The sequence below is a fragment of the Manis pentadactyla genome, chromosome 8, assembly GCF_030020395.1.
Source record: "Manis pentadactyla isolate mManPen7 chromosome 8, mManPen7.hap1, whole genome shotgun sequence".
Lineage (NCBI taxonomy): Eukaryota > Metazoa > Chordata > Mammalia > Pholidota > Manidae > Manis > Manis pentadactyla.
Window position 1 is genome coordinate 131,921,349 of NC_080026.1, and position 20,648 is coordinate 131,941,996.

Here is a 20,648-nt window from a genome sequence, read left to right on the forward strand (position 1 = left end):
TTTCTCACTTGGTTTGGTTTAACTCTTGTGTTAACAAACAGAACTAGTACAAAATGTGCTTGATTAATTGACTTGAAGTTATGAATTTAAAGACTAATTAGTAACCATTGAAAGGCATAGCTTGAAATTGCACAAGGCAAGGTGAATCTTTTTGGAGAAAATATTTTGTGTAATTAGAAACGTGTTCTTTAAAACAAAATTAAATATGTTGGCTTCAGAGCATACTTTGAATCGTCTGGGCTGCCTTTGCAGTGTTTGGCTATTGGTTAGACGGGGCAAGACATGAGCACGGCTGAGTGCAGAGGGAATGGGCGGTTGACTTGCACTCAGAAAACGCAGTCAAGTGTTAGAGGCCGTTTCTTGCAAACCTGCTCTTAGTAACAAATAGTCTACATTTGCTGTATCTCCAGCATTTAATAATAATGGAATTGAATCAAGGATTTCTGTTTTGATAATTTTATTAAATGCAGCTTAATTTCCTTTCCCTGTAAGTTATTTGAAATGTTGTATTCTTTAAAAACCCAAAAATGAACACTGGCTCAGGAGCCAAGGGGAGCGCCTCGCTGCTGTCCGTACCTACCCACACCCTAGTCCTGTGACCCTCCCCAGCACTGCCGCTGCTGCCTGGCCGGGTGGGGCAGAGCCGCAGGACTGCCACCGGGATGGTTGGCTGGCAGAGGAGCCTTGCATGTTGCCTGCAGAGGCTGCCAAACTAAGGAACATTTGATACTCTATTCACTTTGTCTTTATTCCTCATAAGAACCCTGCAGGCTGGTCATCAGTCTTAACCAGTTAAGAAAAAAGAAGCTCCAAAAGCAAGTGCCATGAAAGAAAGTATTGAAAAATAGGTCTACATAAAATGGAGTTTTATATGACCAAAGAAACCATTCCACAAGCCACAGACCAGGAAGAAAAATATCTATGACATACATCACAGTTACCCAGAGTACATGGAGATCTCCTGCAAATCAGTAAGAAGAAATAGGAAATCTAAGAAGAATGGAATGGATTTGAGCAGAAAAATTGCCAGAAGATACACAAATATGCAGAAAGTGAATGAAAGGGTGGCCAACCTCACCATTTTAGGGGATTATCCTATTAACATTAGGTAAATGCTCCTAGAAACAGCAGCACAATATCAATTCTAAGTGGAAATTTAAAAAATTGTAGCATCTGGTTTGGTGAGAGCGGGGGGAGTAGAAACTGACTTATGGAGTAAGTGGAGACAGTTTGACAAGTTTTTTGTCAATACTGGAAGAGCTCACACCCTGTCACCCAGCCAGCCATTCCTTTTCTGAGTGTAAGTGGTATAAACATTTTCTGGTCTAGAGAAAAATCTAGCACAGATGCATAAGGTAACATGGGCAAGAATGTTTGTGTTAATGGAGGAAAAGGGGTAAACTAACTGTCCATCAGTAGGGAACTGGCATGAGAACATAAGGGTCACATGGTTTAGATTTTAAAAACCCTTAGAACGCTGAAGTCTTTCTCCAGCATTTGCGAAGCCCACAGCTCTCCAGGGTAGGTAAACACTATTTCACCTTCCTGGCATGCCCCTCTAGATATATCTTCTTTTTTACCCAAATGATGGCATATTATGCACTTCTGCACCTCACTTTTTTTATTACGAGATACTGTACACAAAGAAGAGTGATTAGAACATTTGCACTTTATAAAAGAGCAACATAATGAGATCACCGATGCATCTGACCCTGGATTGAGAAATAACTTGCACCTATTGCCACGTTATTTACAATAGCTAAGATATGGAAGCAACCAAAATGTCCATCAATAGATAAATGGGTAAAGAAGATGTGGTACATATACACAATGGAATATTATTTAGCCATAAAAGGAAGCATGGATGGACCTAGCGGGTATTATGCTAAGTGAAAAGCCAGGCAGAGAAAAAAATACCGCATGATTTAACGTACTTGTCGAATATAGAAACAAAATGAACAAAACAGCAGTAGACTCATAGACACTGAGACGTGACATGGTTACCATGGGGAAGGGGTTGGGGTGGGTGGGGAGGATGGGGGGATAAAGGGGCACAAAATTCTCAATCATCAGTTGGTCACAGGGATGGTAGTACAGCATGGAGAATATAGTCAGTGATTCTGTAGCATCTTCCTATGTTGACAGGTAGTAACTGCACTACTTGGGGTGAGAATTTAATGTGGGTTAACTGGAGGACCACTGTGTTTTATACCTGAAACCAATATAAAATTGTGTATTGGCACACTTAAATAAAAAAACCCAGACATCCTTGAAAGAATAAAAATAAAAACCCCAAGAGAAAGTTCTAAACTTCATTGCCTTCACAGAAAGAGAGACCCTCTCTCAGCTTTCCTTTTTACTTCTAGTTGCAGTTAAGGACTTTAAGTGGTGCTTTCTCAAAAGAACTGTTTTGAGCTCAAAAAAACTACAGCAATAAATGTTTGTATTAAAAAACGCAGTGATACAACAGGTTAATACCAGATTTGAAAAGACTTTCTTTGTCTTTGGAAGAGTTTGACGGTCCAGACAGGACATGATGAAAAATCTTAGATGGGTTGTATTTTCCATTTGCAACCTTCCATGTTATGCAGACCCAAATTATTGGTATGTTATTTTTAAAAGATTTTCTCAAGCCTCACATAAGACATGTATTAAAATATTGCTGAATTGGAGGTAACATTTATAATTTTGATTGATAAATACTAGTATCCCATTTTTATGACATTTAATGCAAAATAGTGCCTAGTATGGCACAGTCATGTGGTAATAGCGCCACCTTCTGGTTATAACATTGCTGAATTTAGAATAAAGTAATTTGGAGTCTCATAGAAAATAATTACTTACATTGAAATTAATATAAAATTTTAAGTCAACATTTGCAAATGACTTCTTAAACTATTTGAGGATAATTTTAGATATACATGTAGTTGTAAGAAGTAATATAGAGCTCATGTATACCCTTTACCATTTTTCTCAATAATAATATATTGCAAAACTACAGAATATTACAACCAGGATTTTGACACTGATACAGTCAAGATACAGTACAGTTCCATCATCAGTTCCCCCACTGTTGCCCTTTCCTAGCCACATCCACCTCCCATTTTACAGGGTTGGAAATAAACTTAGTCACTTGCCCAGAATCACATTAAGTTTAAAATCCAGTCTTACTGATACCAAAGTTTGGGCTCTTAATTGTTATGGTATTACTGCCTCAGTAGAAATCTTGAAAACTATTCTTTGTTATAATATCTCCAGATTATTAAATTTAACTTCATTCACTCTTTTCAAAATTTCCAGAACTATAATATTTCAGATGATAGATTTTGTTATATTTACATTTAAATCAAACATTTGAGAACCAATAATAGATAAGTATCTGATCATAACAGATTTTAAACCCTGATATTATATAAAATAGTACGGTTGCCATATTAAGTGTTATAGAATAGCTTTAGGAGGCCAAATTCTTGCATTGGAAATAGTAAGGACTTGATGTACGGTGAAAGTGAGGTGTTTTTCCATGATAAGTTTCTGACCCTCTGATAAGTCTTGGGTTAAGTTGATGTCTTCATTGTATGATATTCAGCACATAGGGCACCTAAGATGACGCAGAGGTCCAGCTCTATAAGGAATTTGCCAAAAGAAATATCAATATGTGATAAAATGACGCATTGAAAATTCCATACCCAGAAACAGATTGTTGAATGGTGGAGTGGGTAGGAGAGGCATTGTGGTGGAGGGGCCCTTATAGGTCTCATAAGAGGAAAAGGTACTTTAAGGTAAAAACTTATAAATTTGTAAATGTTGACTTGGAATTTAAAGGTCCAAACTGGTGCATAAAATCTAAATTATTCTCTTAAAGGTTCACTGCCTCTTTTTCCCTTGTAAACTATGGTACCTATGCCATTAACACTAATTTTCTTTAGCTCTGGGGGTTGGGGAATGGGGGGATTACAATGAATGGGTGAGAAATGTGGGGAGCTCCATGATTTAGGAATTTACCACCTCAAAACCTGTCTTTACCTGGCTCTGGTACCTTCATAAAGTGAACTTAACCTATTCCCTGTGGACCCTTATTTGCTATGATTTCCAAATAGGGGCCTTTGGTCCCAGTGATGTCTGTTACTTTGTGACTTTGTCTTGGTTCCCACTCATGTTATCCTTTCTTCTCACTCTCCTTTTAGCTGTCTAAATTTGGAAGATTTCCTAATGGATTCGATCTGATGCCTGAGAGGATGTGAGGCGTTAAGGAGTTGGCAAGTCTTTTGGTCTGGACGGAACAGAACAGAGGCTGTGAACGGAGGTGGCAGAGGCTGCAGGCAGAGCAGGTTTAAGGGACAAGATCGTGATGGCAGTATTGAATGTGGTGGTTTGCGATGACTAATAGATATCCAAATAGAAATGTCAGGAAGGCACGTGGATGTACAAATTTGGAATTGAAAGAAATCTCCATTGGAGATAAGAATGTGGGGGGTCTGTAACCTATTAGGTCCTATTTAAAGCCAGGAGACTGAATTGGAGAGATCAGGAAAGAAGAAAAGGGGACTGAGGAGTGAGCCAGGGGCCCTCTGACAGCAGGAGCTCTGGGAGAGAATGGGGAGATCTGACACTGAGTCAGTAGGCTGCCAAGGGTATGTGGTGTCTTGCCCCAAGGGAAGAAAATGAGTCAAGGAGGTGGTCAGATGTGCCCAATGCTGCTCATGGGCCAAGTAAGAAGCCAGCTGGGACGTGCCCACTGGGTCTGCAACGTGGAGGCCACTAGTGATCTTAACGGGACCAGTTTTGATGGAGTGCTGGGGACAAATAGGACCACTCGAGGAGTTGTGATGCAACAGAGAAATGGGATGGTTTGGGATAGCAAAAGCAGAATCAAGACTTGTTTTTTTTTGTTTTAAGAGAGAAGAAATAATGGCATTTTGTTGATGGGATGACCCAATAACAAAAGAAGGATTGACGGGGCAGGAGATGGGAAGTATTGTTGGAACCGAGTCCTTGAGCAGGTGTGATGAGATGGAATCCAGTGCACAAGTGGAGGGCTTGGCTTTAGGCAAGAGTGTGAGTGCGGGTGCTCCTCTGTGGTGGGAGGGCATAGGGTGCGGGCACATTGCTGGTTTGGGGGGTCCATGGGAGAGAGAGAGTAAGTCTCTGGAAGTCTGATTGCCTTGGTCCCAACAAATTTGGAAACAATCCTCCACTGTGAATGAAATGGGGAGGGAGGTATTTGAAGTTTGAGGGGCAAGTAGGAGGTGTGAAACTGCCTAGGACTGTGGAGAAGGAGTGGACTCAGGAAATACAGAATGCCCTGGGCAGCAGTGAGCCCCTGAGCTCTGGTTATGAACCACAGCGTTGGATAACAGGTACTGTAGATCCAAACAGATACTGAAAAGCTTCTGACTCCAGTGGTTCCCACTAAGCATGATGCTGGCTTTGGGGCTGAGATAGAAATATTTTTATCTAATAGGTTAAACAAGTATACAACAATTCATATTTTATTTGTTTTAAATGAATAATGGTGGTTGAATTTTATTAAATATCTTCAATACCTGTGGAAATAATATTTTTTACTCCTTAGATCAACTGATTATGAATATTAATCTATTTCCTAATAATTAACTATAATTACATTCTGGACTAAATACCATTTGGTCACAATGTATTTTTTTAAATATGCTGCTTGATCTGTTTGTTATTATTTTATTTGGGATTTTTACATAAATATAAGTGATACTGGCCTACTTTTCTTTTGTGTAGATCTAGTCTTTGTAGAATTTGTGGTGTTATACTAGCTTCATACAAAGAACTTGGGAAGTCTTCTGTTCTGGAACAACTTAATAAGAATTGGAATTATTACTCTGAGTGGACTTCCCTTATGAAACCCTCTGGACTTCTTTTGGGGGGCTGTATCTGATAATCGCCTTATTTCGTCTTTGAAAATTGATGTGCTTAGGTTTTCTATTTTTTCCTGGAATCAGTTCTGATAAGTTATATTCCTAGAAAATTATACATTCTAAGTTTTCCAATGTATTTGCATAGAGCTGAGCAAAATATACAGGAAAAGCTCGCTGTCTTCAACTCAATATATATGAATCAATGTGAAGACTTTCCTTATCTGACAAGTTGTGATATCACCTGGTTTTAACCTGGAATGCAGATTACAAACACAAATGTGGACACCAGAATAAAGTGACAGTACACAGGTATACAGGCCATGTAAATCAGTCTCATGAGTCTTTTAAAATTTAAAGTTCAAGTGTGAAATGTGTAATTTCCCATAAAGAAGCAGTGTGTGATTGCTGGAGTGCAAGCCCAAGTTACCCATTTGAGAAGCACTCTTTATGAACAGTGTTTAAACTTTTTAGCTAAATGTCAAGGCCTTTTTACTTCTACCTTTTCACACAGAGCTTCTTATATATCCTACACTGCATTTCAACTAAACCCTTCTTTGTTTGCTGGCTTTCCCACCTCTCTGCCATTAGTCTTGCTATAACTTTTGCCTGAATGCCACTTTCCTGATCATCTTTCCCTTTTATCCCCCCACCCCCACCCCCACCCAGTCCTTCAATTATCACTAAGATGCAACTTTCTCCTTGGGGTGTTGGACTTGCTTTCTCATCTTCCCTGCAGTACAAGCCATAATGACCCCAAAATACTTGACTCCCTCTCTCTTCCCACACCAACATTCAACTCAGTTCATTGGAACTGGAATTCAGGTTAAGCTTTTGTGCTTACACCCGGGCTGACTAAATAGCTTTCTCTCTCCCCTGCAAAGTCAATGACTTCAAAATTTGGAAGAGATTAGAAAATGGAAACAGCCCAAACCTAGCTCTTTGTTGATTAGATTGGCCCCAAAGAGAAATAAATAAGATAGGAAGCAAAATTCAAACAGATCCTGGAAGTAATGGCCATTCTGTGAAAGGACTGCATGAATGGGGGTTTCAGCAGTTGCTCGCAGCTCTTGGAGGGTCATGGTTCCCTTTCAGGGGACTTATAATCATCCCATGGCTCTAAGCCTGCAGTGAGAGACAGTAAACTCTAATTCCCTAGGGTTCTCAAAGTGTGGTCCTAAGACTAACAAAATTAACATCACCTGAGGACTTGCTAGAAATGCAAATTCTTGGGCCCCTTCCCAGCGCTACTGAATCAGAATCTCCAGGGTGGTGCCAGCCCTCCCTCTAACAAGCCCTCTGGGTGATTCTGATGGCCATTATGGTTTGGGAGCCACTGTCATCAGACAGCCATTGCATGAAATGAGTTAAGTGCTTCCTATGCATCTAAGAGTGGCACTAGTTAGATACCATTAGGAGAGCTGAGAAAATAGTCAACCAAATCATCATCTGTGTCTCATGGTTCAGATGAGGACCCCGAGGAGAAAGCTTGCATGTATCAACTCTGACAGATTAAATTTGTTAGGTAGAAAGACAGGTATGAGCAGGACGAAAACAAGGTGGGGCCCACCAAGAACTCAGGGAGTTAATCAGAGAAAGCCAGAGAGCCAGAAAGGACTCACAGAGTTCATGCCCTTTTGCAGCGTGAGTTCATTCCTCATGCTCTGAAGCTGGGCTAACCTTAAGACTTGCTCTAGCTAATCTGGTGAGGTAGAGCTGAGACATGGGACAAACATCATGAGTAACTTTTCCTGCCTATAATGAAAAATGCTGAGATGTAAATAGCATAGTGGGAACAAGATAGACTTATCTTGCAACTAAGAGTAGAGGGTTGGGGAGTTAGATTCCTAACCATTTTTTGGTAATCAGCCAAAGACTTATCCTAAGGCAGGGCAAGCAGTCTTAACTGATATGTTCCCCGGGCTTGGGAGTAGCCACTGTTTTGGAAAAGAACAAAAAAAAAGTTTGTCCTACAGAATTACCTAGAAGACTGGCTATAGACAATGACATATTGTCTCTCATCAAAGATAGACATCGTGAGACTGCCTGACAAGCATATGCCCTCTGGCCCTTTACCTTTATCCCATTCCTGAAACTCCTTACAAGACAGAATCCCAGCTTCTGCATGTGCCCCCTCCTCTCTGAAGTCGCCCGCACTTGCCTGTCTTCAGTGTGTCACTCCCTCTGTCCTACTCCAGATAAGAAGGGATGCGCTGCTGAGAGCTTCGATTTGGGCCTGCCAGTTCCTGTCACCTGGGGGACCCAGATGGAACTGTAGCTGTACAGTCATGCTCCTTAGCAGCCTGCCTGAAAATCTCTTTTCTTTGCCTCTAAGAAGCTCTCAGAACATAATCTCACTCCATCCAGTGCTCTGCGGCTCCCCCAAACCCTGGGGTGGTAGGGACTTGGTTCCCATGCTGTTTAGATTCAAGTGGACACTGGATGCCAGGTGACCCTGGCTTTAGGAGTTGGCAAAGGATGGTGCCCTACGCGGAGCAGCAGTCCAGTGAGTGACCTCTTCCTCCCTCTGTTTTCCCTTCCTCTCTGCTTTATTCACGTAAACCTGCCTTTATCTACTTTGACTCTAGCCGGCTCCTCGGGAGTGCATTCGAATAAAACTTTCATTCTGCTTCACTGCTCTGCCTCTGCCCTTCAGTTCCTTGGCTGCGGGGACGAGAACTGAGGAGAACGAATTCATTACCCCAACAAACTCAGATTGGAATAAAAAGTTTTCTTTTTTGATATCTTCTATAGAGACAGAATTTCGTCAGGAATCTAGGAAGGGGGCTTACTACACACAAACACCAATTCAACTCTGAGCCTCCTGGCACTGGAAAAGGCAAACACTGAGTTCTGTCATCATTTGTTTCATCAAAAGAAGCATGTCTGCTTTTCTGAGGAAGAGAAACTTCTTGGCATTAAATGTTCAAAAGCTTTTGTCCTGGCGATGATACTGCAAGAGACACTGAATAACATGGGACCAATGTCCTTAATAGAGTTTTTGTAGAAAATGGAAAATTCCTTAGATGACTTTCCATTGTCAGGGATCCTTAGAGCCAAGAACAAGTCATTTGTATAATTCTGTGGAAATGCATTCCCTCTGGCTTGAATACCTTTGCCTCCCTCCCTGTCCATGTGGGAAACTGTGTTGCCTTCCACGACTCAGTACAGCGCATCACATCCTCTCAGAAGCCTCCCCTGACTCTGCCCCTGCTAGTGCCTTGAGAACACATTAGACTCCCAGCACTGCATATCCACTGTGGCCATTATTGCACTTTATTATATTTACATTTTCCCATTTGTAAGAGCAGGAGTTCCTCAAGACGAGGGTCTTTGTTTTATCATTTAAGAGACTAGCCTTCCTGCTTTACCCCCAACTTTGAAGTGAACACCTTACTGTGGAACATACACTTGAGCTGAAAGAAATGGAAATAACTTGTAACCTCATCACCAAGAAATGACCTCTGTTAACATTTCAGTCATAATCCTTCCAAGTCTTTCACTACATGTTTTTATAAACAGCATTATTTTGTGTGTATAAAAATGTCCTGTACCCTTTGTAAACAAGCCAGATATCACACAGATGTGCTCACCCACACACCTCACACAAAACAATAAAAGTAAAAATCAGCTGACATCCCACTGCTTAACTTTGTTCTGGACGCCCCTTTGTGCTTAGCTGCACTTGTGTGCAGGCAAGTTTACACATTTGGAATGATGTTATACAAGGTCTTTTATAGCCTTTCTTGCATGCAGCAAAATAGTATGGACACCTTCACATAACAGTACCTTATGTGTCAACCCCACCACTTCTAAAGGTTTAAACCTTTGGTCTTCTCTTGCATGTATCTATAAAAATTCTCTACCCATTCCTATATTGGACATTTTGATTGTTTCCATCTTTTCACTATTCTGACAATACCGCAGGTCCCGTCCTTGCCTCTGAGGGTGGTACGTCCTTATTTGTGTGTTTGCTGGTCTCAAAGGTATGCATGCATATTTCACATCTTATGTTGTCACATCACATCTTGATACTGTCAAACGAATCCCTAGGAAGGATGTATTAATTTATGCTCCCACAAACAGTGCATGAGAGTGCCCATTTCTTCACGTCCTGGACAGTGCTGGATTTCACTAATACTTTTCATTTTTGGCAATCTGATTGGGGAAAAAAAATGGTATCTTGTGATTTTTATTTACCTGTCTTTGAAAACTATTGGAAGTTGAGCTTTAATGTTAATTGGCCATTTCTGTTTACCCATCTTATAGATTGCCTGTTTTTTTCCTTTATCTGTTTTTCTATTGCTGTTTGAACTTTTCTTTTTTATTTCTAAGAACTCTATATAAGCTATATTTTATCTTTGTCCTTTATTTAAATATTATACTTGTTTATCATTTGTCTTTTATTTATGGGTATCTTTTTTCTTTTCTTTATGGATTTTACCTTTGCTGTCATGCTTAGAAAGTAATTTTCCACACAAATATATATATATATTACATATAACACACACACACACACACACACATATATAATACATATACACTCTTACATTGCTTGATACACTTATTTTAAGTTTTTACTTCTGGAAGTTAAATACGTCTGAAATTAATTTTGGCAAGTAGTATTAAGATCTAACTTACTCTACCAACCATCCCACAGGAGTTCAGGCAGTTTTCTCTGTTCTATTGGTTTTAAAAAAATCCCTTTCCTCCCATTGATTTGAAATACTACTTATATTAATGTCTTAGCCAGTTGGGCTGCTATAACAGAATACCATAGACATGGTGGCTTAAAAACAACAGAAATACCATCACCTGGGGGGTTAGGTTTCAGCACATGAATTTTTGGGGGAACACAAAAATGTAATCTATAGCCCTCAGGCAGTAACTATTTATACCGGAGTCCATTTCTCAGCTTTCTTTAATATGAATATGAGTATTTCTCTGCAAGTGTCATACAACATTATTAACTGTAGTTTACATTTTAGTATTACAGATACATTTTTCTGTTCTATTTTTGAGCCTCTGAGTCCTTATTTTTGAGTTGCAAAATATCCTCCTTTTTAAAACTTGGGAGTTACATTAAGTTTGTGATTTTGTCAGGCTGCTGGCTCCTGTTAAATCTGAGATGACACTCGGAGTCTTGCTGTGTTTGGTGACTTTGGGCAGGTGGTTCCCCCAACCAGGGATTGTCCTGGTAGCACGAGCTTTTGGGGAAAGGAGATTTGCCAAGAGGAGTTTGTGTGCATGGAGAAGGGGAAGATTGGGTGGGTGCTCTGAACACAGAGCAGGCTGGGAGTAAACCTGCATTTCAGCCCGACACCGCCGCTCCGGGACCACGGTGGCGGAGTGGGCACAGAGCAGGGCTTGTCTCTGTTTCTGCGGAACCTGGTGTGGACACGAGCCTCAAGGCTCACCTCCCTGCTGTAACATTGGTCCCTCCAAATCAGTGGGGTGCTAGGGCTGGCTCGTGAGGGTCAGTTGTTGAATTTTGGGGAATTGTTGCAAGCTGGTTGTCAAACATAGCCATTGTTAAAAATTAGACTATGTAAACTTATAATGAAATTGCATTAGGAACCAAGGTAATTAAAACTCGCAATTCATCACTTTGTAGTTATTTTACTAAACTTGACTGTTGTTTATGCTCTTGGGGCTATTTCCATCTATTTTTTCTGTATGTTGAAATTCTATATAATGCCATGCTTAGTGCCACTCCTCCCAATTCTGAATTCAGTGACGTCACACTGGTAGCTTACTTAACCTGGCCACAATAGGGTATTTGCACCCTGGAAATTGGCAAATGCTACAAGTCAGGCTTGATTTATTCTGTTGTGGGTCGCCTGGACTAGGGGTTGGCAACTTGTTCCAAAAAGGGTAAGAGAGTAAATGCTTTAGGCTTTGCAGGGCACAGGTCTCTGTCACAATGACTAATACTGCCATTGCAGAGGGAAAATAGCCATAGACAATATGTAAACGAATGAGCAACTCTATGCTCCAATATGACTGTTTATGGATACTGAAATTTGAATTTCATGTAATTTTCATGTGTCATGAAATACGATTTTTAAAAATGTTTTCAGCCTTTCAAAAGTGCAAAAACCATTCTTAGCTTGTGTGTTATATAAAAACAAGAGATGGATTGAATTTGGCCTGAAAGCCATAGTTTTTCCTAACCCTGGTCTATAATTAAGAAAGCATTCTCTCAGAATCAGTTGGTTATATGGAATTCACAATGCAAAGTTTTGTATATTTTGTTATTATTTGTAAATCATGTGCTACTTATCTTTCATATCAGTAAAATTTATAATAAACTTTTTTTTGTTTTCCAGAGGACTGGTTGTTAATATTGGATTGACCCTAACTTCTAATATGAGGTATACTTGCTTTAATCCACAAATTAATAGAAATGTCTTTGGTGGTTTTATTATTATGTATGATCCTGGCTGTTGACTTGAAATAGTCTTTATCATATTAAAGAAGTTCTTTGCTTTTTTTAGTTTATCAAAAAAATGTCTTCTCTGGAATGGATATTTCATTGGATACTTTTTGGGATTTGGGAATTTATTAAGATGATGTGATAAATTGTATTAATATAATTCTTAATAGCTATATCATTTATCAATTCTTGCTCCATTCTTTAATAGAATGGCAGAATCTTTTGCTTCTATTATATTTAGTAGTTCCTATGTGTACTCATAAATAACACTGATTTGTAAAATTTTTTTGCAGAGGGAGAAGGGATGCTGTGTTTTGTAAGTTTTAATATTGGCATATGCTTGCTTTGTAAAATGAGTAGGGAAGTTTTTCATTTCTTTTCTCCATGCTCTAAATCAGCCTAAAAACATGAAATTGTCTGTTCATTAGGTTTCAAGGAATTCAACTATGAAAACCATTTGGCCTCAAGAATTTTTCCGGAGGTGATTTTTATTTGTTTGTTTTTGACAAATATTTCTTTTTCTCCATAGATACTGGTTTATTTAAGGTTTTTTCTTTTGTTAATATTGGTAATTTATGATTTCTGAAACAATTTCTATTATGTCCCCTTTTCCACTGGTCTCCCTACAATCTGTTCTCACAACATCTAAAATACCAGATCGTCACTCCCCTGAGTAAAACCTCTGACAGTTTTCCATTGTTCGTAGAATAGTAGCTGTATCCCATGGTCTATGAAGGCCCTACGTGACGTGGTCCCAGCTTTCTCCAGCCTCCTCCCACCCTGGGCTTGGTGTCAGAGCTAGAGGGGACATCTCATCCTCCCCCTTAGAGTGGCATGAGGGCCCCTGAGAAGAGACACCAGCAAACACATGGTGAAAATTGGATTTCATTCTGATTCTGGAAACAGCTCCATTCCAACTTTCAAGGAGCTGTAATTGTTCTGAGATGTTTGCTGACATAATTGAGTTTGGCTTGGGATTGATTCCTGTCCTTGGGCTTAAAGGGAGAACAGCCATTAGTAAATGCCACAAAACGTCTTTGGTTGTGCCCAGCCAGTTTTTTTCCCTAGGAGAGGAATGCTGTGCTTAATTAAATTCAGTCAACATTTTTCAAGGCTTCCTATGGGCAAGAAATTTTGCTGGACTCTGGAGTATAGGAAATAAGTGAGGCAGACACACACAAGTTACCTCTACTACACGTAGACTAAAGATTACATGATAGGATATGCCAGGTTATGCTGCAGTAACAAAAATCACAGACGTTTGTAACCCTAAAGGCTTTTGCTCAGTTATGCTCTACGTCCATTGTGTACAGGCTATAGCTCTGCTCTTCATTTTCACCCTAGGACCCAAGTGAATCGGGCCGCCTCTGCCTGGAAAATGGTGGTCATGGCAGAGGGAAAAATATACTTGCCAATCAATTGGCCACTCCTAAAACTAAAGTCACATTTCATTGGCCAGAGAAAATGACATGGTCAAGTCTGACCTCAAAGGGGCAGGGAAGCATGAGGTTGAGTCCTGTGAGATTGCCATTTTATTAAGTTGAAAATGACCAGACATCAGCAATATTATATGCTTCAACCTAATATAATCCTTCTATGCAGAGGAAGGGTGAGGGCAATGAATATCTAAACAGTACAATCTAACCCATAGAGGACCAGCAACAATGCAAAATATCTGTAACAACCAAAGATTTTCTTTTAAATTTAGATGATGACATACATGAAATTTTCATTCACAAATTCTGCATTTCACTTGAGACAGATGCAAACAGCCAAACTTTCCATGTCTTTGTGAATTAATTTAAAATGTGCTGTGTTCTTGCAATGTGTCAGGCTCTGTGTAAGGTACTGCGATAGATCAGTGAAGCAGGTGCCTGCCCTCGGAGAGCTGACATTCTAGTTCCCTGCTCCATCATCAAGCGAAGATGATTTGTAAGTAGGAGGAGGGATGGATGGGGATGTTGTGGGAGCTTGGGGTGCTCTTCTAAACTAGCATGTTGTTGGCCACATTCACTCCCATGTGCTGTAGAACCTCAAGGTCAGCAAGAGAATTTCTATAAGTTTGGGGCAAGGCACACTTGATTGGGTCAGGCCCATAGGGGAACTCTCCCTTTTGATTGACTCAGAGTTAAACTGATTAGAGACCTTAATTGCATATGCAGAATATCCCCACCCTTGGCATATAATATAACCTAATCCCAGAGGTGTTATCCACTATATCCACAAGTCCTGCCCACACTTGAGGGGAGGGGATATTTTTGGCATGTACACCAGGGGGCAGAAAGCTTGGAGGTGGTCTTTAAATTCTGCCTGCCTTGGGGTGGGTTGGTAGTGTTTTTAATCTTAGCCATTCTTGTGGGTATGTCTTGTTTTAATCTGTGTTTTCCTGATGCCACTGTCCATTCTTTCATCTTCTTTTGTGCAATCTTGTCTTTTTCTATTTGTTTGTCTTTTTTTTTTTTGAGTTGTGTCTTCTGAATATAAGTTCTTGGTCAGATACAGGTATTGTAAATGTCTTTCCCTAGTTTGCCTTTTCGTTTTTGCCAATTCATTATTTTAATTGTTATGGTTATCTATCTTTTTTTTTTTTTTTTAGTAGTAATTTTTGTGTCCTGTTTATGAAATCTCAGCCTATTCTGGGATCATAAGTTTTCCTATTGGAAACCTTTTCTCCTGAACTCTTTGTTTTTACTTTTCAAACCTAGGTTCATGGTCCACTTTGAATTAATTTTATGTTTGATGTGTATATGGGACCTAGGTTCATTTTTTCTCCCATGTGAACAGCCAATTGATCCAGCAACATTTTTCAAAAAGACCCTAGTTAATTGCAGTGATGTATTTGTTAAATTGGGTGACTATTTGTATGAGTGTGACTTGGGGTTCCTCCTGTTCATTCTATATGTTAATCCATGTGTCAATACCAAACTGTCCTGATTACTATCAAGTTCGGTTGTGATATCTAAACACCATCTTGAAAGGCATCCTGGGAGTTTCCACCTCTGTAGAGTTCCAAGGCTAGTTCACTGTGCCAGGAAACAGAGCACTGGCTGCTAGGGATGCGGACAATGAAACTGGGAAAATAGGAAGGGCTTAAATAACCCAAGTGCAGATAAAGACAGAACTTTTCCAAAGACCTTTCTAAAGACTTCAAAGTTCTTCTTTAAAAAGATGTATAGATGTCCTTGTGGATTAAAAAGCATGGAAAAGCTTCCTCATTTTAAAATGTCAGGAAATACAGCTTTGGAACAATCTATAAGCTTTTTGTATTCATTCAGTGCTAAGAACGTGGTGGTGCATGCTCACCTCTGAGCCAGACACATAGAAGGTAGTCATGGATGGAGTTTATAAAGGATGGGGATCAGACGCTGAGCTTGGTGGTGGGAGGGGAGGTTGGCAGTGCCTGAGGGACAAGGAGGGACTACAGGTAGGAGCACGGCCCAGTATTGGGGGGGTTCCTCAGAGGGAGAGCCCCTGCTTCAAGGAGAGCATGCCCTGCCGCCTGGCTCCCCAGGATGGAAAAGGCTTTGGCCTTCTTTCCTTCTCTTCCTTCCTTCATTTGTAATGGCTCATCTCCTCCAGTGTTAATGGTTAGTTCAGAAAATAAAAAGAGAGCAGAAAACATCAACCATCATCCACCACGCTTTCACCCAGAATTAGCCTCAGGCTTTTATCTGCCCAGGTTTGAGTGTGATGCTCACTTTCTTAGATAATCAGGAGCAAAGAGCATGGACAGTTTCATATTCTGCATTTCTTGCTCAGTGTGTAAGTATCTCCCTGGGTGGTTATTTTGGTTCCTCTGGAATCTCATACCAGGGAAGTTGGGCCATTAGCGAGGATTTCCTGAATTCCCTTTGAATGGTCACAGTGGTTGGGCTTGGTCTTCCTGGAATTGAGAGTTTGGGTTGTTTCTCTCTTCCCTCCTGTCAAGCTGCGGGTCTTTGTCTTAGGAAGGCAGGTGCAAATGCGAGAGACTGGGTTTTCTGGCCTGATGTCTGAAAGTGGTGATTATTCTTTTTTTAAAAGGAAGGAACAGCAAGTTAATTTAATTACTGGGTGCCAGACACTGAGCTAGGCTTGATCTCCCAGAAACTGCCCCCAAGAAGTGGAGTCCACTGGGAGAGAAGGACACAGCCCCCACAACGCGAGAGGACAGGGCTGTAAGGAAGGGTGAGAAGGGGCTGTGGCTGCTGGCCTAGTGGAAAGTACCTCAGCCACGAACCATCTGGGTAATGCTCTGTGGTGCCATGCCACCCAGGAGTGCCGACAGCTGGCAGCCGCCGGCCACATCAACAATAGAACCAAGTTTAAGGGAGGAAAGTAAGTGAAAACCATGATAGAAATGTATTACTTCCATGCAAGCATCTAACTCAGCTGAAATGAGGCCAGTGGCAGTGCACCTGGCATAGTGGGCACATCAGGCTTCCATTCCAGTAACTCCAGCCTGCTGGGGGGGTTGGGGGGACAATGTGGTGGCCCATCTGAACCCAGACTGGCTGATCAAATAAGGGTTGTGAATTAAACAATTCCCAGTGCTACCAGATTTTGGATGTCTAAGGACATTACCCTTGCTTTAGAATAACAGGGTGGTTTGCGCATCTAGTCACACAGTGTCAGCACATAGAGATGACCTGTCTGTGGTTCTCATTGGAGTTCTGAGGGCTCTGAAGACTAAAACATTAGCGATGCTCAGGAACTCCCCCAGGAGTTTTTTTAAAACAGCTTTATTGAGATATAATTCAAATACCATACAAGTCACATTAAGGATATAGTTCAGTGGTTTCTGGTATATTCACAGTATGTACAACTATCACTGCAATTTTATTTCATTTTCATCACCTCAAAAAGAACCCCCTACCCTTTAGCTAATAGGTCTCTATTCCTTCCTTCTTCCCCCAGCCCTAAGCAACTACTGATCTATTTTCTGTCTCTGGATTTCCTTGTTCTAGACATTTCACATGAATGGAATCCTGTATATGCGATCTTTTGTGACTGGCTTCTTCCATTTAGGATAATGTTTTCAGGGCTTATCCATGTTGTAGCAGGTCAGTGCCTCATTCTTTTTTTATGGGTGTGTAATATTCCACTGTATGGATGTGGCACATCACCTGGACATTTGGGTTATTTCTTCCTTTTGGCTATTACGAATAATGTTGCTATGAACATTGTGTACAAGTTTCCATGTGATATGTGCTTTTGTTTCTATTGGATATATGCCTAGGGGTGGAATTTCTGGGTCAGATGGTAACTCTGGTTAATTATTTGAGGAACAACCAGACTGGCTTTCAAAGCAGCTGCACCATTCTCCAACCCCACTGGCCCTGCATGAGGGTTCCCATTTCTCCACATCTTGCCAACTTGCTGTCACGCTTTTTTAAATACTAGTCCTCCTAGTGGGCATGAAATGTTATCTCTTTGTGGTTTTGATTTCTTGATGACTAATGATGTTGAGCATCTTTTCATGTGCCTATTGGCATTTCTAAAAGTTTTTCATTCAATTGATATGGGGTATTTTTTACCTTTTAGAGTTTTTCATTTTGAAATAATTTTATGTGTAGAGAAAAGCTGTAAAAATAGTTCAAAACTCTCACTTACCCTTGACCCAGATTCTCCAAAATTAACCACACTTGCTTAATTATTCTCACTCTCAGAAATATTTGAGACTAAGTAGACATGAAGGCCCTTTACCTCTAAATGCTTCAGTGTGTATTTTCTTTAGAAAAAAACAAAAACAAAACCCCAGCTTTCTCTTATGCAACCGCAGTAAAATGATCAAAATCAGAAAATCAACACTGACTCAATACATATAAAATTTAATCAAGTTTCGCCAAATTCCCGAGTATCAGCATTTCCAAAAAGCTCCTTGGGTGATTCCAATGGGCATCAGAGATCTCGGGCACCTCTTCTTACAAAGGGGGGCTGTAAACAGAGAGGATAATGCCCTTCTTGGGGTCACCAACACTTTAGGGCAGTTTTCTGGATGTCCCAGTCCCTGCGGCAGCTTGAATGACTTAGGAAAAGAAGCCTCTTCTGTAGCTGAACCAGATGGGCAACAGGCCCAACAGATTGGCCAGTGGCCGTGTGATATATGCTTTTGTTTCTTAGATCTATACCTAAGAGTAGCATTGCTAGGTCATTTGGTAACTCTGGTTAATTATTTGAGGAACGACTAGACTGGTTTTGAAAGCAGCTAGGCCATTTTCCACCCCTGTTGTGCCATTGCACGGTGCCCCCTGCTCCCTTAGCACAGGGCGCATTTTCCACCCAGGGCTGACTGTAGCTGAGGAGGCAGAGGGAAAAGGCAGGGCGTTGGAGGGCCTGGGACAGTGAGTCTGTTCTGCTTTTCATTTCTCATGGTTCCCGTTATTTAGGGATTTAAAAAAAACAACAGTTGGCTGTATATATAAGAAAACAGCAAAGCAAGTTTGTAGAGAAAGAATCTGGGCCTTCTGGGTCAAATTGGTTTAAAACTTCAACATCCAAGCACTTCAGAGAGCCTATTGATCAACCAACTCGGCCAACACTCTCTATTGCTAATGGATTTTGGCCTTTGATGCGCATACACTTTACTGCCTATATAACTAGATGATGAAATAATTCAAAGATTGAAACCGCCTCCCCTCTTTTATTTCTTTTTACAAGCATGTTTAAAATTTTGGGTCATAATTTGCTTGATTTAAAGTCAAACAATCTTGCTTAAAGGCAGCGTGTTCTATACATAACCTTGCTCAGCTTTTCTCGTGCTGTTCCTGAATAATAGAGAATTGACAAGTCATTTATTACACTTTGGTGGCTGCCCATGGTCCTGTTTGAACTTGTGTCTGTTTGATGTTTGCTCACTGAGAGTGGAAAAATTTGGTCACATGGCATTTTTTAATTTTCTAAAGCAAGTATGTGGGAAGGAGCCAGTTAATGCCAATATGGACTATTGGTCTTCAGTAATTGATTAAAGAGGACAGGTTAGTCTAAATTAATGAAAGAATGTAGATCTTGATGGTTTGAAAGAAGCATGGAATAGCAGCCAGGCCTGGGATTGGCTTTCAGGGGTCTGTCTTTCTTTAACAGGCATGAATGTTTTGTGATTTGATGTTAGAAATGAGAACATTTCAAAAGTGCTTCAGAAATTGTCAAAAATATTTTAAACATCCTTACCATTTGCAGTGTTTTTGAAAGGGGGGTTGCATTGAAGAGGTCCTGCTGAAATGAATTAACTGTTATAATGATACTGAAATCTCTTTACTTCTTATCCTACTGGGCTGCATTAACTGCATCTTCAGTTTAATTCAAAATGTTCCTTAACCTAAATGTAATAATGTATCTATATTTAAAAATGTCTGTTACTGAAACCATTTTTTTCAATCTACCATCCACACTGCAGCAAGTGATTCTCCAAAACACCTATTAAAAGCCTCCTGGAGGTCTCATCAGCACCTGTATAAAACCCACATTCCTTACACAACAGCTGGAGCCCTTCACAACCTGGCCCTCCCATCCAACAGCTTCTCTAGCCCACGGGGACCCCTGTCCTGCCCACAGCCTTACTGGGCAGTTTGGAATTTCCCAACTGTGTGCTCCCCGCAGCCTGCTTGTGTTTTCATACCCCTCTCTCTCCAGCGTGACAGGCACTACTTTCATGTGGCTATGGGGTGCACGCATGTGGCTGTGTACACTTTAAGTGAAACAAAAATAAAAATTCAGTTCCTCAGTTGCACTGGTCCCATTTCAAATGCTCACTAGTCAGACATCATAGTGGCTATCATCTTGGACAGCACAGGTAGAGAACATTTCCATCAATGCAGAAAATTCTCGACTTTGGGCTCCTTGGGGGCGGGGGCTCAGATATTCAATACTCCATCTCCAGTGTCCAGCAGAGCGTCCAGCACATGGCGGCTGCTCAAGTTTCTTTTGAACTAAACCAAACTGAACCGGTGTGGGACTATTCAGAGAAGCTGGACCAGGGTGCTTCTGTTGTCAGAGATTGAGGCCTTCCCATGGTATGCGATGGGAGGTGATGGGAATGTGCCTGGTACTCAAAGGGAAGGGAACCAAAACCAGCCCCGAAGCCACCTTTTATCTGGGCAGCATCTCCCCAGCCAACATTCTGTTACTCTGCAGAGGGAGGGAATGGGTGGTAGGGCCACCTTGGGATGTCTGCCACCCTGGAACAAGTTGGGCTTAGGGGCAGCTTGGGTGAGAGCATGGAGCATTTTGGATGTTGGATCAAGAAGTTTGGACTTCATTTTGCTGGGAATGAGAGCCGCTGGAAATTACTGAGTAGGGAAGTGTTAAGACTGTAGGAAGAGTCAGTGTTATTATTACAGCTCCTT

General features: G+C 40.8%; 1 long non-coding RNA gene across 1 annotated transcript; it reads left to right on the plus strand.

The window, feature by feature from the left end:
• The first annotated feature begins 8,185 nt into the window (after positions 1–8,185).
• LOC130684510 (uncharacterized) lies at positions 8,186–19,948 on the plus strand. The gene is made up of 5 exons (XR_008998787.1): positions 8,186–8,394; positions 12,218–12,262; positions 12,753–12,805; positions 14,158–14,256; positions 19,700–19,948. It is a non-coding gene; the product is annotated as an uncharacterized LOC130684510 (long non-coding RNA).
• The last annotated feature ends 700 nt before the right edge of the window (positions 19,949–20,648 follow it).